At 41.0% G+C, this 14179-nt stretch overlaps 1 protein-coding gene across 1 annotated transcript in view; it reads right to left on the minus strand.

The window, feature by feature from the left end:
• The window catches only part of Brinp2 (BMP/retinoic acid inducible neural specific 2), a 98624-nt gene that overhangs the window by 30946 nt on the left and 53499 nt on the right, over positions 1 to 14179 (minus strand). The gene's annotated exons all lie outside the window — the stretch shown is intronic.

Raw genomic sequence — 14179 nt, forward strand, 5'->3', positions numbered from 1 at the left:
CCCTACTAGGGAAGGATCACTTTCCATAAATTTTTTTGTGGTTGTATGATCAAACAGCCATCCTTCATCTTCCATCAGCTTAGCAATGTTCCTACATGCAGCCTCTCTTTTTGTTTTCTTGTCACACATGTTAAATAGTCCTGGACTTCAAAAGCCTTAACCTGTAGGTTACAGGACTCTGCTGTGAGTCTTATGACAATGAAATAATTACTTTGAACTATCTATAATTTGTAAAAAATTAATAGCTAGATTAATTTAGAGCATAGTTATGGAGAATAGCATAGAGATTTTTATGAGAGAACTTTGATTTATGAATGAAGTTGCATGCAATAAAATAATCTTGGTGGTATGAGATTGCCTTTCTTTCCCTATTCCTTTTAAAAATAATTTCTTAGTGAGTCTACCATCATTTTGGCTTTCATGTTCTTTTGATGTTTCCTAGTTAAATATTTTCTATATTTATCCAGTTTGTCCTTCACAAAAAATAATAAATATCTACCTTGAAATAAAGCAAATCATTTTCATTCAGTAGTAAATAATCATATTGATAAATTATTATTATTCTATTCACGTACTTAGGAGAAAAAAAATAAAGTTCAGATGTGAAAAATAGCTTATAGAAAGCCACACATCTAGAAGCAGAAGATAAGTAATTTAAACCCAGCACGTGGAACCTAGAATTCCAACCACTTGCAGCATCTCTACCTAACTCAGTCCTATATCATCTAATTCTTAGTGAATGTTTTTGTATGTGTGTGCTGTTACCGGGTCTTGAACTCAGGCCATGGGTACTGTCCCTCAACATTGTGCACATGACTGGCACTTTACCACTTCAGCCACAGCTGTATTTCCAGCCTTTTGCTGGTTAACTGGAGATAAGAGCACCCTGAACTCTCCTGCTTTGATCAGCCTCCAATCATGATTCTCAAATCTCAGCCTCCTGTGTAGCTAGGATTACAGGCATAAAGTCTCCAGTGCCTTGCCTTACTGAATAACTGTGTCCTTTTATTAGTCCTTCTACGCAGCAGATGTGGCCTTGGAGATAGGAAGATGAAACAAGATCTGTTCTTTGCAAAAAGGTAAATGCATAGGAAACACAAAACAATAAGTGCAAGTAAGCAGAAACATGGAAAGAATAATGAGATGAGAATAACTAAATCCTTGGAGAAGCCAAGGGAGGCCTTTTAGAAAGATGCTATTTAAATGGTTTGAAAGGTAAATAGGTGCTCAGCTGGCAGAGGTGGGCAGAACTTCGCAGGAAGAGGAAATGGAATATAAAAAGACATGGCATAGATGCCACTGATGCTGGAGCCAAGGGAAAGCAGGAAGAAGGGGTGGTATGATCAACGGTTTCAGCTCAGCACTGACACTCATGGACTATGGGTTGAAAAAGTGAAGGAGTGAGTTTGGAAATGAATTTTATGTTAAGAAAATTGGTTTTGAGTTTTATCCTTCGGATCAGACAGACCAAGATAGGGCTTTAATCAAGTGGAAAAAATACGAGTGGGGAATGATGAACCCAGAAAAGGAGAGAAGGCAGAAAAAGACATTATGAAGCCACCCAATTCAGATGGGGATCAGTGATGGAGAGGAGACAAGATGTGCAGCAGCCAGAAGATTGGTCATACAAGAAAGCAAGGCCAAAAATATACAAGACATGTAGTAGGAAATGAGATTCGTTCCCTTCTGTCCAAGATTTTATCACCCTCCCTAACTATAGGCATTCAAGATCAAACCAAAGTCTATGACAACAAATAGCCAACAGGCTTTCAATACATTGAACCTGATGTTTTTTTAAAAAGCTTTCATTTTCTCAACTCATCTCCAGCATACTTTCTAACTTTTCATGAAGCTCTGCTGTCTTGATTTCAGAGCACAGCCACCCCATTTCCTGAGATGTGCCTAGGACCTAGAACCATCATAGCTCAACTTCAAGAGTCACATGGAATGTAAAAAGCTAAAGAAGTCTGTAAAGAGAGTAAAAGCCTGATCTGAGAGACTCTAAAATGGAGAACTAATATTGATCCAAAGTCCTCAAAATTCTTGAGTACTCTGAAAAGTGAACAAGCCAGTAGGGAAGGTCCCTAGAAATCAGAATTGGCTTAAGAAGAAAACCTTATGTCAAAATAAATTTCATGTACTTTTCTTTATGAAGAAAGATAAAAGGGGGAAGAGTTGGGGGAAAAGAAACAAGGGCAGCTTATGAGAGGATATTCTAGAGGAGGAACAAGAGAGAGAAGAACCCCCGGGAAGGAGGATTTACAGAGTGCTAATGAGTCTTAAGAATCAGAAAGAATAATAACTTATTTCAAATATTTAGAGATCTGCTATGAAGAAGGGGTGTTTAGATTGGTTCTGCAGAAAAGAAAGTTGAATCGGGACTATTAAGTCATGTTATGGAAAAACAGACTGATTCTGTTTCAGGGAAGTCTTTTCAGCACTTTAGGCTGCTCCATAGAAATTGGTTTCAGTGTACCATTTATGGATAAAAACTTCTCTGGTTAAGGCTGATGACTACTTTCTTGGCTGGCATGGGGAAAGGTAACATTGTGATTGTTGGCCTCTCTTGGGAAACAGGTGATTCTGAAGATTTGGGTATTCCCTAGTTTTTATCTACTGTGCCTGTGGCTTTTTGGTCTCCCATCTTAGTCCAATAAGTCTTGTTATTCTCAGCTTTCATTTTTCTTCCTCTCTATGATTTACAGGAGCAACAATATATATAGCTCTTTATTTTATCAGCTGTAGGGCTTGAACTCTGGGCCTAGGCACTTTGAACTCCTTAGCTCAAGGCTAGTGCTCTACCACTTGAACCACAGCACCACTTCCAGTTTTCTGATGATGAATTGGAGATAAGAGTCTCACAGATTTTCATGCCTTGGATGGCTTTGACCCGTGATCCTCAGATCTCAGCCTCCAGAGTAGTTAGGATTACAGGTGTGAGCCACTGGCATTGGGCTTATAGTTCTCTCATGCTGATAGACCGTGATGTAGATATACGTACAGAGTATATAGATATGTAGTTATTCAGCCTTAAGTCATTTTATTCTGTGTTGTATATGACTTTTCAACAAACCAAGCCAGTAACAAAGGATTTTTTTGTCTGTTTTCTTTCTAAGACTCAGGACAAAACATAACCAGAACCAAAAAGCAAGAAGCTGGCTTCTGACTCTAAAGTTTATCTCTGTTACTAGTAAACCGATGATGTAGCCATGTCGAGGGATCTGTGTATGTTTTTGTGTCTCTGTAGATCCAGGTGAAGTCATTCCCTTGAGAACCTTTCTTCCTGTCCCTTCTCCGTCACTAGCATGTCCCCAGATGAGGCCAGGCTCTCCTGGCACACAAGGAAAATGAGAGTTCTCCCAGGCACTGGGGATTGGAACAAAGAACTTGGAGCAGCACTACCTGTGGCTGTTTTATTACTCTCCTCAGACCCCCCTGCCCATGGAGTGAGACTTGGCAGTTACTCCGACATTTAAAAGGGGTTTGTTGGTTTGTTTGTTTGTTTGCAGGAGGTGGGGGGATGCTGAAACACTTTTCTGGGCTTGGGAAAGAGTCGCATCTTCATGTCCTGTGGAATAAAGCCACCCTGTTCCCACAGCTATACCTACATGCACATCCTAACACAGACTCAGGAGTCACAATGTCTAGGTGGCATGTTGTTTTTCATCCCCTTCATCTGATTGCACAGTGTGCTGAGGATGTGATGGCAAGTGGGACCGTCCTGTATCACACACCAACCTTGTCCCTGTTAAAAACGAATCCATTGTTGCAGTCACCCAGTAAATAGGTTATTTGCAGCACTGCATGTTTCCTCCGGCTTTATGAAGATATTCCTGGAAATACATGACATATCCAAGTAGACATGTATGTTTTTAAATCCGTACCTGCCCACTCCTAAAGGCAGAGGCCAGAGATTTACTTAACGCTGCATTTTTATAAGCCATTTCCAGGCAAGAAATAAGATACTGCATCTTGGAAATGGCATTAAGGGTCTCTCCAGTAGAGGATTCGATTTACAGAAATTCGATTTACACTACATCCTTGTAGAAACACACAGGGAATGCAAAGCCAACACATACCCCACTCGCAGGGGTGCAGTGTGGCAGAGAGATCCTCCTGTGGCTTCTTCCCATGCAGGATTTCCCAGAGCCCCAGGGCACAGGAGGAATTCTGGTAGAAAAGAGGGCTTCATAAAGATTGTGAGTATGCTCTGCCTACCTACCCCCTGAGGCCCAACTCCTGCATCCCTATAATCTATGGGAATGCTAGAAGAAAGAGGGAGAGCTGGGATCATGATTTCTCTCAGAACAATTCATTTTCCCAGACCTAGATGATTTATTTGGTTAAATAGTAGGCACTTATAGTAAAATCCCCTGTTGTAGGGAGATTGCTACCTCTTCCTTCTGATAGTATGACACCTTCAATAACTCAGTGTTCTCATCCATGTTGTGGGTATTCAAATAGCACACCCCATAGGGTCCTTATTAGAATAATTTAAATTAATGTACATAAGAACTTTGTAAAATACTGTGTCCATGGTAAATGTTACATACATATTAGCTATTGTGCTTTATCAACGTCATGAATATTAGCATAGAGAAAAGAGTTTACATTATTTCTCAAAGTTAAATAGATATTGGGCCAACTCCTTTTTCCCTCTCAGAACTGCCAGTTTTAGCTGGGCACTGGTGGCTAACGCCTATAATCCTAGCTACTCAGGAGGCCTGAGATCTATAGATCAGGTTAGAGGCCAACCTGGGCAAGCAAATGAGACCCTTATCTCCAATTAACTATCCAAAATGCTGGAAGTGAAGCTATGGCTCAAGTGATAAAGCATCAGCCTTGAGTTAAAGAGTTCAGAGACAGTGCCCAGGTCCTAAGTATACACACACACACACACACACACACACACACACACACACACACACACACACAACTATCAGTTTTCTTGGCCTCCTTCCTCTTTTCTTTCCAGAGAAAAATCAGAGAGGTTGGAGAGAGCCTCGTGTTTCCACCTATACTTCAAAACTGCATAGAGTTTATGCATTGTGATTTCTGCTCGTAACAAGTTCTTGTCTTTAAGACATGTGTAGTCTGAAATGAATGAAACATCTAGCTATTTCCTCTTCCCCACAGGTCATCTACGGGGCAGAACTTCCTTGAACCTCGTGAGGCCATCTCCACTTACTTTGCATAGGATTGAGCCAATGATCCAACAGTCAGATCCAGTTATTTCTAGTAGGAAAGAATGAAGAACAAGTACGGGGGAGGGGGGTACCCATCTCAGATTACAGTCCAAATCAGATGGTGCTGTGTACCTCAGGAGCAGATGCACCTGATTTTCATCTTGGAAGCCGGCCATGAATGATTGGCATGAGAATCAAATAACTCTCACATGCCCTTTAATGCATTATGGACTCAGCCTACAGGTACAGTTTCCCTTGCTGGGTCTTCCATCATGGCTAAATTCTCTGGAGCCTGGGCCATGCCCCATTACTTGTGAAATGCCAGCACCAATAGATGCCAGCACACAAATTTGCTCTGGATGAAGAAAGACCCCATCACATGCCACTCATGGTTCTAAGCTCCATGTACTGAAATAATTTTCTTGTGGGAGATGTGAGAAGCTATGAGGTAGAAGAAATGTAGCAGAAGCTGAATGAAATTTTTTTTAAGTAACTGAGAATCTCTGACACAGATAAATTGCTTCTCAGGAAGAGGAAGGAGGAGGAGGAGGAAGAGGAGGAAAAGGAGGAGGAGGAAGAGGAGGAGGAGGAGGAGGAAGAAAAGGAGGAAAAGGAGGAGAAGGAAGAGGAGGAGGAGGAGGAGGAGGAGGAGGAGGAGGAGGAGGAGGAGGAGGAGGAGCAGCAGCAGCAGCAGCAGCAGCAGCAGCAGCAGCGACATACACCTAGCCAATGGCCCTGTCTGCCTGGGGCTGGCAGTTTCTAGACACTGTCTTCCTTACTCCTTTTCACATACACATGTCTCTGAGCAGCAGTTCATTCATGAATAAAATTAATCATTTCTCAAAGTGAAAATTAAACTTCCTTTTCTCTGCCTGATTGACTCAAGATCTCTTTACCAAATCTCATCTGAAAACAAAATTGATATTGTCCTGTTCACTTGGCCACTTTGGGTGTACCTTTCATTTCCTGAATGATATAATTTTCATATGTTCTCTTTACGAAGCATCTTAGCAATCTTACCTCAAATCAAGAGGGACTTTGGGGGACTAGGCTATAGTCCCCCAAAACATGTGGGAAATGTGGGGATGTGAGTGTTGTATACTCGGGGACCCTGGGAATGGCATCCTAAGACTTTTGACCCAAAACCCATGGAACAAATCTATCAGTCATTGAGAACATAGGAGCTATATCCGAATGCGTTTCTAGTGGATCTGCTATCACCAAACTAGCTATCGATCCACCAGAAGCTTGTAGGACTGTATTTTCTCTAATTTTTTGGTATCCTGCTAGAGTTCCCAGAATAATACTTTTCACAAAGGAGACCATCCATAAGACTTACAGAAGCAGATGCATGAAGTACTAAACTTATGTTGAATTCAATTTTCAAGCACAATGCTGGAATTTCATTTAAACCACTATACTTCATAGTATTCTAAAACACTGATAACTACTTTTTCACCTCGTGATATTTACTCCATTTACAGACAGAATTTCCTTTGGTCCTGCCTTCTGCAGACACACAATTATTTGAACTTGATTTAATTTATCTTTAAGACTGAGACATGGCATGCTCCTCTATAGGACAGTTTTTTAAAAAAAAAAAAACTGCACCCCAGAAGAAATCAGTGCCTGAGGGACATTTTGGGCATTTGAGAAAAGCAAGATTAAGGCAGGGAAAAAAAGAGACACTTACTTCTTGACAGTCATATTGGACAAAAAGGACTTGCTGCTCAAGTCCTAAACTACAACCTGTGCCCCATATACTGCACCTATGTCAGCAATACAACCCACCCACCAGCCTCACATGAAGAACCTCCAGTCCTCCGTCATATTTGCCTATGACTGATGCGTCTCTCCAGACATTGCTATGTAATGTAGCACCTTGCCCAAATGAATCTGTAATCCTGGTTACTCAGGAAGCAGAGGTCAGCCTGAGCATACGTTCCTAGGGCTTCATTTGAACCAGTTGCTAGGCCTGTCATCTGGTGTTTGGGCAAGCACATCTCATCCTAGCTACAAAGGGAAGCACAAATAAGAAAGTCATAGTCCAGGCCAACCTGAACATAAAACAACACCTTCCCTTGGAAATAAGCAATACCCAAAACAAAACAAAACAAAAACTTGTTGAATGAATGAAGGGATAGATCACAAATGTCACTCTTGAACTGCAGTTGTTTATGTGTTCTTTTTCCTGCTTCAAGGAACAGAACACTTTTTTCATTCAGTGCTATTTCTTTGTGTGTCTTGCATAACAGGAACTTTCATATAGGTCTGCTATTTGTGGTATGTTTCCACCCCAGAGATGGAGATGAGATTCTGCACAAGGATGAGGATGTGCTGAGATGTAGCCCCCAGACACTTCTGGAATAAAATTCTTTGATGAAGGGCTAAAAACGCCTTATGCTAGGTCTATAATCCACATCAATATTTACATGCCAGAGGGGCTATACCGTAAGGCAGAACTAGAGTTTTGATTAAAGCAACTTTAACTATTTTTTTTCTGTCCTGACCTACCTCTCGCACCTGTGAACAGGAAGAATACTTATGATCAGAGATGCAGGCTCATCACCGCCAAGTTGCCTCAAATTTTCCCTCATTTCAATCACAGTACCCATTAATGAATCTTCCTCTTTCTCCTTCTGCTCTAACCAACTCCAGTAAAGCCAAAATGTAATCCTAGTGAGTTTTAGAGATCAGGCAGTTTACTGAGTCCAGATCCTTCTTCCAGAAGACCTAGGCTCCTTCCTTATCCAACTATCCACTGGAAAAGTAGGCCTTCCTTTCCTCTCAAAGCCTTGCAGCTGCATGAAAATGCAGCCTCTATTTCCGAGCTGTAACGAATGTCTAAGAAATCACTGGGATTTACCTAAGCAGAACACAGTTGCCTTTGGTTGCCATTTATTTATGTGGATTGTGATCTCTTAATTGGAGATGTTGCCTCTCCTAGGGTTCGCTGTTTATCCAAATCAGTATTTGTTAGTCGGCAAGACGTGGTCCGTATGACAAATCGGCTCCAGAGCTCCTCCTGTGATTGCTTCCACAGATGCTCTCTGCCTCTTCACCTCCCCATTTCCCAGGAGGCACTCACAGACTGCTTCTAGGCACTGCAGCCTTTTCTACCACTAAACGTTTCTCCCAGCTGCAGCCACTATGCTTGTTGAGTGCCTTGGTCTTGGCACTAGTAAATCTAACTGTAACCTCCCTTGACTACAATTCTCTGCCATTTGTGACAGGTTCTCTAAGTACTGTTAAGACCACAGGTACATTGGAGGGGGTGATGCCTTCCTGTGATGACATATTTTACTATGCTGGCCATTTCTGTTTCCCATTCCAACTCCACATACTGAGTGGGAACCATATGATGCTGAGCAATGATCCACTGCCCACTAGGGATTTCCCCAGAGGCAGATTCTGATTCTATCGGTGTGGGGGAAGTCTTTTTGTTTTTTCCAAACAAGTATGATCTTGGATATCCACTCAAAAGCTTGACATTTCCATTGACTAACCTCTCAGTGTACTTCAGAACTTCTAGATCATGATCTGAGCACTCAGCCCACTTCTCAGACACTTAATAGGCTAGTGGCAAGAATTCTAAGATGATTTTCATGCTACTGGTCTGCAATTAGCAGTCAACACCAATCATGAGGTTAACATAAATACCTCTGTCTTCCTACTTTTAGCTTTTCCCACCCTAAGTTAACTCCACACATTACTTGTTTTGTTCATCATGAATTTCAAACACATTGTCTTCTTGTAGGAGTATTGTTTCAGTGACTGTCAGAAAGTTCTTTTATCTTGTCGCCCATACCATCTGATCCTAGCCCTGTGCGATTTTCAACCTTGTTCTAATTTTGTTTTAGAAATTTGCCAAGTTTGCCCAGAAACTTGGTCCCTTTTATGTGAAGGTAATTATTTAATTTTTGTTCAGAGTTTTTCCCCCTCAAAAGATTTGTTATATATGCCTAGAACCTTCCTTTTTTTAAAAAAAAAAAAAAGGTAAGTAGAAATTCAGGTAATAATGAGTAAGGGAATTGTAGCTAACTTTTCTTTCCTTCCAACCACCATATTATGTTCTTTTTTATTCTGTATGATTTCTAACACTGCCTCTTAATTTTAATTTATTCTTTCCGAGTTTTAAGTGTTTCATCATAGTGGCCTGGATTTTTTCCAGTGCCATGATTATCTCTCTATTAAAACCTTAATACAAAAAGAAATTTTTTTAAAAAAAAAACAGACTGCTTATTACTTTGATTTGTAGCATGGAGAGAATGGAACATTACTGCTAGAGTGTTTCGAGAAACCATATTTACATTTGCATCAGCTCAATTTAGGGGCCTGATTAGGTGGCGTGTTATGATGAAGATGCACTTAGCAGTCAAAAGGAAGTGGCATGGTCTAAGAGCAATGAGCAAGAAACTTCAAGTCAGGAGCCCTGAGTGCTATTTCTGGCAGTGACTGGCTACCTCTCTGACCTTGAACAGCTCTGTTTCACTGTCTGAGACCCAAATAGTTCCATCCTCTGTAATGCTGCTGTGAGAGGCTAGCCACTTAAGTTTTATTACAGTGGGGACTGTGGAGTGAAGAGGGGAAACCTGGGAGTCACAAATGGAACTGGAGACAGACTCTCTTCTTTTATGGCTCTTACCACTATTCTATTAAGAGACAGTGTCTGAGAAGTGAGCTGATTGTTCCAAGCATGCTCTGATGGCTGGAGAACACACTGAGAGGTTTAGTCAATGGATTAAAAGTTTTTAGGTGTAATAACCAAAGCCATCCTGTTGTTCAGGAGGACTTAACTGGTGAGTATATTCTCCTCTTACCCGCACCTCCTTGTGACCAGGGAGCCCACTAAGAACCAGTCCACAAGACCAAGACTTGAGCTTGGCAATTTCTGTCAGTAGAAACCATAGCTGCCCTGGGGTCAATTCTCATGTACCCTGGACACCATCTTGCTCCCTCTGGTGGCCCCTTTGACTAGAGAAAATTCATTCATTCTTTAGTTGAGATTCCCTTACACCAAAGAGCTAGATTGAGGTGTAAAGGTTAATGTGATTCTGAAAGGTAACTAGTAAACAATTTCCCCCTTTCCTAATATAGGTGGTGGATGCCTAAGCTGTTGGCATATGTTAATGGAAAAGATAGCAGCCATGGTTCTCATTACACTACTGTTCCTGTATAGGCTAAGATTTATTGAGGACACTCCAGTAATAATTGGTAATACCGAGCACTGTTTTAAGTACCTCGTATCAATTAAGTCATTAAATTTTCACATCAGATCATTAGGTGAGCACTATTATTGCCTCCACTTTACAAATAAGGAAATTGAGAAAGAGAGAATTAAAGAATAGTGGGGCTAAGTATAAGTTTCATCTCTGGGACTAGGACCAGTCACCTGCACAGAGTTTTCACCCTTATTACAAATATGTAATGGAGCAAGCAACACTCTCTGGGGGTCCATGGTTAGAGAAGCTGGAGCTATTCTGGAGTGATTCCTCTTCTTCTCAATGTGATAGCACACACTGATATCTAAGTAAGAATAGGTGGAATTAGGGGTTATTGTAAGAACCTTGCTGTGAAGTTGGTATGATCTGTTCTGCAGCTAGCCGAGAGGAAAGGTTACTCTCCTGTTATGTGAGAATTTTAAGAAATTCTGTACCAAGTCTTGCAAAAGCACTGTGAAGTCTCATTCTCTCCCATCACAGTCTCTCCCCTTTTACAGGGTGGAAGACACCACTGATTTCTATGTACTAGACATTTCTTTAGCAATAAAATTAAGTCAGGCACGGTAGCTCATAGGAGGCTCCCTTTGCAACTCGGGTGGTGGAGATTGAGAGGATTATGGTTTGAGATCAGCCTAGACAAAGGTATATGAGATTCCAGTTTCATCAATGAAAGTATTTGCAAGGATCCATTCCGACCAATAATAAAACTGGGTGTGATGCACCTGTCATGGTGGCGAAATGATAGATGTAAATAATGGTATTCTACGCAGGCTGACCTAGACAGGAAAGCAATACCCTCTGCAAATACATGACTTACATTAAAAGAAACGTGAGATGGTACTGTTAGAGGGGCAAGGTTCAAGTGGTAGATCTTCAGCCTCGTGAGCAGAGACCCCATAGTTAAACCCCAGTACAATAGGAAGGAGGGACAATGAATGAAAGCCTAACATTGAGACCCTACTATTTCTCCACAAACTTTTCAAATATTCGTGGTCTTCTTTTTCTTTGACAAGTATTTCAGAGATGAGTCAATATCTGTTTTTACCAGGACCTGCTTCAGTCAGTGGAAGCAAGGTCTTGAATTTTCCCGAGGCATTTCACTCCGAAGAAGAAAGGAGAAAGGATGCGAGGGAAAAAAAATCCCAATAAGAATGGGAAATCCCTAAGCTTCCTTGAAACCACCATTTTACTTAATCACTGAAGGCAAAACTCTCAGAATAATTATGCAGCAGTGGTGTGTGACCATTGCTTGGCCTCTCCAAGGGATCACAAATCAGAATAGTGCATTCCTGTCAGAATGACTGGTTACTGTTTCCCCAAGTACAGGTTCATGTGCAATAACTGACCCCAGAGAAACAGAATGGCACAGTGTAAGAGCTTGTCACATTAAATGATCAGAAAACCATTACCAACTGATAGAACGGTTGATGGTGCAGAAGTGAGTACAGACGTTCCCCATGGACTAGCAACAAGCTGCTGCCTAGGCATTAACTAGCTGCTAGACTTATCCAGAATTGGGATTGGGGCTTGGTGAGCAAAGAAAAATCTACTGAGGGAAGACAGAAATGAATCCCTTCTCGTTTCTATAGGCTCTTCAGAGTGGCTAGTGTTGTTAGGATTATAAACTTGATTTATGTTTCAATATACTTAAAAAATAATTTTATTGTTATTATAAAGTTGATGCCGAGAGGGGTTACATCATGAGGCTTGAACTCTGGGCCTGGGTGCTGTTCTTCAGCTCAAGGCTAACACTCTATCACTTTAAGCCACAGTGCGACTAACTACAATTCTTTTCAGACAATGTCACCCCTTCCTTCACTCTCCCCCAGTTTTTCCTCTTATCACCACCTATAAGTTGTATAATACATTTTCAGTATAGTGTTCAGTGAGTATCACAGCTGCATTTGTTCACATTTTCTCCAATATACTTTTAAATATTCTTTTTATGATAACAATGTTTCTATGAGATTTGGCATAATCAAATAGTCTAAAGTAAATTAAATCTTACTTTACTGGACTGTAAGATTCTCTCCTAAACACAGTATAAAAGATTGTTCTGATTTTTTTTTCTTTTTTTTGGTGGTATGGGAAAAGAATTGCTTTGAATTTAAAAATAAAGGAGCACTCTTAATTTGTCCTGTAGGATATTTGTGGGACAATATGACTAGAATATGACTTAACTATTACTCGAAGTTGAGTTGATCCTCTGCTCTATATTCATGTTTATACCTGAGCAGGTGTTAATTGAGACACTTTCAGTCTGTATTGTTCTGTTCTTTCAGTGATTCTGTGGGAATTTCTGCTGTAGTCTTGGGAGACTGAAAGGACCAGAGGCAACAAAGCAGGAAGTGTGAACTGTAATCTCTTCCAGGACCCAGCAGGAGCTAAGCATACAGAGAAGGAAATGGCCTGAAAGGGAAAATGAGCAGACTACTCCTTAGATCCAGATTCTAAGTCTCCAAACCTCTGCACCTCACGAAGTACCAACCCCTTAACTCTCTGACCTTGCTTCTTTATCTGCATCTAAATGAATCAGTGAAATGGCCTTTAGAAATGGTTATTCTCTTCCATCTGGGAATCTTCGTATGCTAAATATTCTTAAAGCCTTCTATTTGAGGCTCCATACTAATCTAAACAGGGTCTATAGTTGCTGCAGATTAAAATAAACTCAGAAAAGGAAATAAAGTAATTGCATTTCAGGAAGCCAGAGATTTTGGAGTTTGACTACTTGGGACCTAATCCTAGATATACCAGTTACCAACTGTGTATTTTTTCTTTGGAAAATTGTGTGTAAGAGAGACAGGGAATAATTTTCCTTCTAACAGAGGGTCGTTTGAAGGACTAAATAAAGGGAATTAGGTAAGTTATACAAAGAGTTTAGCAAGGGATACAAAAACACCTAACTATCTTCCTAGGCTTAAAAAATCATGGACCAAAATGTAAACAATAGCAATCTCTAGATGCTGAAAGAATGGGTAATTTTGCGATTTTTCTTAATATTTTTCCATGTCTTCACTTTTAGTGAGCATCTAACATTAATTTAGAAGGTAAATATACTTAGACATAGAAAAAAATTAATACGAAATAAAAATATTCTGGGGGTGGGGGAAACCCTCCCAATACTTCCAAAGATTCCTTCAGTATGGTTAAGATAAAGAGAAAAAGAGAGAGAGGTAACAAGGGACAAGTCTACAGGGAGGTTCAAAGAAATCCTGAAGTTGGTCATGCCCTTGTGGAATCCCTGAGCCTTGCTGGGTCACCTCAAGTAGGGGACGAATAAAAGAATTCCCATTTTGAAGCAGCCAGGAATATGTACTTAGTTTATGACACATCCAATGGATCACACAGGGCTGCCGTGCTTGACTTTCAGATGGGCATTGCCTGGCCACCAGGGCTAGGGAAGTCCAATCCTCTGGTATACCCAAGGCCAGCTGTGCTGTTGGTGAGACTCAGGCCAGGCTGACAATGTGAGGTCAACAAGGGTAAGGGCAGGTTTGTCCCTGCCCCTTGCAGGTCAACTAAGGCCTCTAAAACAGGAGTGGGAGCTGCCCTTTCTTCATTTGCATGTCTGAGTAATTACAGCTCATAAAAACGGTCTAACCCATTAGTTAAAACCCAGCCCCAGCATTTCACTCTGACCTCCTAAGGAAGCATGGGCCACACGCTGTCTCTCTGCCGCCTGATTTGTCCTCAATTTATAAGCAGCACAACCTATAAATAGAATCCCTTTTGCTAGGTCCCCAGGAGGCATCAGCAGGTTTTCCAGCTTGT

The sequence above is a fragment of the Megascapheus bottae genome, chromosome 10, assembly GCF_031878675.1.
Source record: "Megascapheus bottae isolate mThoBot1 chromosome 10, mThoBot2.hap1, whole genome shotgun sequence".
NCBI lineage: Eukaryota > Metazoa > Chordata > Mammalia > Rodentia > Geomyidae > Megascapheus > Megascapheus bottae.